This window comes from Panicum virgatum, chromosome 3N (assembly GCF_016808335.1).
Source record: "Panicum virgatum strain AP13 chromosome 3N, P.virgatum_v5, whole genome shotgun sequence".
NCBI lineage: Eukaryota > Viridiplantae > Streptophyta > Magnoliopsida > Poales > Poaceae > Panicum > Panicum virgatum.
The window spans coordinates 16,434,483-16,438,137 of NC_053147.1; the positions used below are offsets into that span (position 1 = coordinate 16,434,483).

Consider the following 3,655-nt stretch of genomic DNA (forward strand, 5'->3'; position numbering starts at 1 on the left):
GGTCTCAAATTTCCATTCATTCCATATTGCATTCCATATCTCATATACTGGAATATAAAGATAACTAAAAATCTCGCGAGTAACCAGAAATTACTCGACTTTTGCCCTATAGCTTGCGAGTGACAGGAAATCACTCGACTTCTACCGAGATCTATTAAGTATAGCAGTGCTATCGACCTATACATACGAGTATAAGACCAAGGAAACCTAGGGATCATGCAACTTAGGTTCCAGACAACTCCTAAAAACATAATGCACAAGTAATACACATATAATAATTCATAATTTAAAATAGTAGGTTATGCACCGGGGCTTGCCTAGGATTAACATTAGGTCAGTGTTTGTTAGATGACACTCGCTTGGCGAGTATTCCGGTCCAAGCATGTACTCCTAGTTCTTTGCCTCTTCTGGATATGTCCACCAAACATCGTCTTCGTGTTCGGTTCCAATATCACATCCTTCACGTGGTTCATCTATCGTACCTAAATGAGGTGCAATAATGCATATGTATAAATGCATGAAAGTACAACGCGCAAAGCATTCATAAAAGTGCAACACACTATACAATATATCATTTGATATCAAAGAAAAGATGAATCACACTTCGAAAAGAGCATAATTATCATAAACAAATGTATCAATAAATAATCATCTAAAACCAGCACTTATCTTACAGACATTGCTCTGAGCTATAGCACTATTTATTTTGTCAGACTAAAATAAAGTCATATTTACTACTACTTAACGGTCATTTTAATTACAAAGCCAAGCTAGAAAATTTGCAAACATTTCATAAATAAAGACAGGTGCTTTGGTTCAAAAATAAATACTACTTCTCTGAAGTGGGGTTTTAATTATAAATACAGAGCCCATAGTTTGGATGATTTTTAATAGCTTTTATAAAGTACTATTGTTAAATACAACATCGTTGATGCAAAAAGGAATGAAATGCACCAGATAACACTTATAGCTCCTATGATCCTGTAAAGATGCAAAACTGATGTATGTTACATAATTAAAGTCTTGAACTAAGTCTCATGATTTTTATCCATAGGGATTTATTTTTAATAGAAGAAACATAAAGCATCAACATTAAATCATTCATTCATGTATACATGCACCAAATAAATCTAACACCTTTTCCACAGCATATGCATCACATGAACAGCCTACCATAAAAATTTCATAGCCAACGGAGCAATATAACTATAACTATAAATTTATTCCTAACAAATATAAATAAAATTCTAGGACAATATTTTTCTACTAACACATATCATATTATGTACCCACTGCATAGATCTACTAACAAGGATTCCAAAACATCTTCATTTTCTATTTTACGATTTTTACATGATTTACTATGTATTTTCAAAGTTTACAGCCACTTAAACTAATATTTAAACTAGAGCAAAAACTATTTAGAAACTAAAGATCAACCTGTAAGAAAAGTTGTAGATCTTAGAACAAGGAATCCAACAAATTTTAGTTTGTATTTTTCTGATTTTTCTATGATTTTATATTGATTTTACAAATTTACTGCTTTTGAAACTAAGAAGGAAAAGAACTTTCGCAGATAGACCCCTATAACATTTTGATTCTTGCGATCGGGTCCCTGGCCGGCCAAAACAGAGGAGGCGGTGGCGCCGCAGTTTCCCGGCGAGGGGGCTCGCCGGCGGCGAGGGCCCGGGGCGGAGGAGAGAGAGGAGATCGGCGCGAACCTGTAGGTGGCCTTGGAGCGCGAGGAGGTGGTCTGTGGCGGCGGCTCCACGGCCGGCGGCGGTGCTGTGCCGCTGCGGCGGCGTTCCGGCGAGGCGTGGAGGTGATGGCCGGGCCCGGGAGTTTCGTTGGGACGAGAGCAAGCGGATTCGGGGGTTGGTGGAGGGCGGGGCGAGCTCGGTCGATGGCTCGGCGTGGAGGTGCGGGCGGCGGCCATGGCGGGCGTGGCGGTGTGGCCGTTCCGGCTGGCACAGGGCCAGATGGCAGCGTTGTGGGGCGGGGCGAGCACCAGCGCGGCCGGGCGGTGCCGGCGTGCGCGAAGGTACGGCCCGTGCCGCGCAGGCATTGCTCGCGGCGGCGACTGGCGGCCATGGCGAGCGGCGGCGAGGCGAGACGGCGCGGCGCGCAAGAGCGCAGGCAGGCTCAGCCGGCAGGCGGCGCAGGCAGGCTCAGCCGGCAGGCGGCATCCACACGCGAGAGAGGCGATGGAGGGGGAGAGAGGGGCAGCGGCGAGCAGCAGCACGAGACGCGCGGCGCGTGCAGCGCTCTGGCAGTGCCGTGGCCAAATTGGTCACGGTGGCCACGCACAGGGCAAAAATATCGAGTGTTATCTACTGGGCCAAAATATCGGGGCGTTACGGTCTTCCCTTGGAGTAGAGTATCGATGGGGGCGGATCGGCCTCGGCCCGACTGGCCCCGTTTGCACGCGTCTAGATCGATCGATCGATCGATCGATCGGGGGATATACGTGACAGCAGAATAGACTTGCAGTTATGGATGTCACGCGCACGTACATGCTCGATGCCGGGCGCGCTCTCTTATTTAATGAACACTCGGGCATGTAGTGGCGCTGCGTGACAAGCGAGGAGGGCTTTACGACGAACACATGAACTACGCCGCGCACGGAGGCATGGTCCCCGCGTGCGAGCGCTCAGCCGTCTCCTGCTCCGTGTCTGGCAGTAGTATTCCCGTTGGAGCTTGGTTGCCGAGGAGCTGTGGGCGCACACGCACAAAGGCATGCCTACTTTTCCTAATCTCTTCAAACAAAAACAAAATGATCTAATCTCTTCAAACAAAAACAAAATGATGCGTACTACTTCATACTACCACAGTACTACAAAAACAAGATGGTGTTTTCAGTCGTGTCTTCAGCCACGTGATGGACAGACATCAAGGGGGGAAAGGTGACGCTCGAGTGTTTCATTGACATTTTAACACCCGTCATTCCCTGCTCCCCGGCTAACATGTCAGTCCACAGGAAGATGCCTCTTCCTCATCTGCGACAAAGTCGCCGGGTCAGGGTTTCGGATTCGGGGATATGTTTTCTCGAGAACTAGGAACCGAGCTACAAAATCAGAGCGGTATCTATTTTCTACAAAATCATGAGTTCCATATTTCCATTGCACTTTTTCACGGGACGGCGGGTGGGTAATCCCTCGTTTGATACCCCCTTCCCTATCAGGATACGTGAGTAATCCCAATCTCATTAAGCTCGAGCAGCCCTCCGCACCCCGTTGCTTGCTCGTCCATTGCCGGGCCGCCGATTCGTACGCAACGCAAACACCTCCTCCTCCCCCGCCAATAATGCAGCGGGCGGTGGCGACGGATCGAGTTCGGTCGTGGACGGGCCGATCCGGAACGTGCGGCCGCTGCAGCGCGCGCGAGTTAATTGGCTGTGGCCGCGCAGTGCGGCCGTACGCTCCGCGCAGGCACGGATCGCTATCAGCGACACCGGACGGACGGGCGGACGGACGAGCACCCCCACCCCCACCCCCACTCTCCCCCTCCCTCTCTGCTGTCCCCATCCGGCTGCAAGATTGATTCATGTCATGAGGCTGCGAGTGACACGCGCACGGAGACAGACAGCAGGCACCAATCAACGAGCGATCGGAAGGGAGAAGCCGGAGAGGGGGGGGGGGGGGGGGGGGCACAGCGA

General features: G+C 49.3%; 1 long non-coding RNA gene across 1 annotated transcript; it reads right to left on the minus strand.

Annotated features, from left to right (window-relative positions):
• On the minus strand, nucleotides 1-1,943 carry LOC120667387. The gene is made up of 2 exons (XR_005672172.1): nucleotides 1,722-1,943; nucleotides 1-482 (listed from the first exon to the last, which is right to left on the minus strand). It is a non-coding gene; the product is annotated as an uncharacterized LOC120667387 (long non-coding RNA).
• Between the last annotated feature and the right edge of the window lie 1,712 nt (nucleotides 1,944-3,655).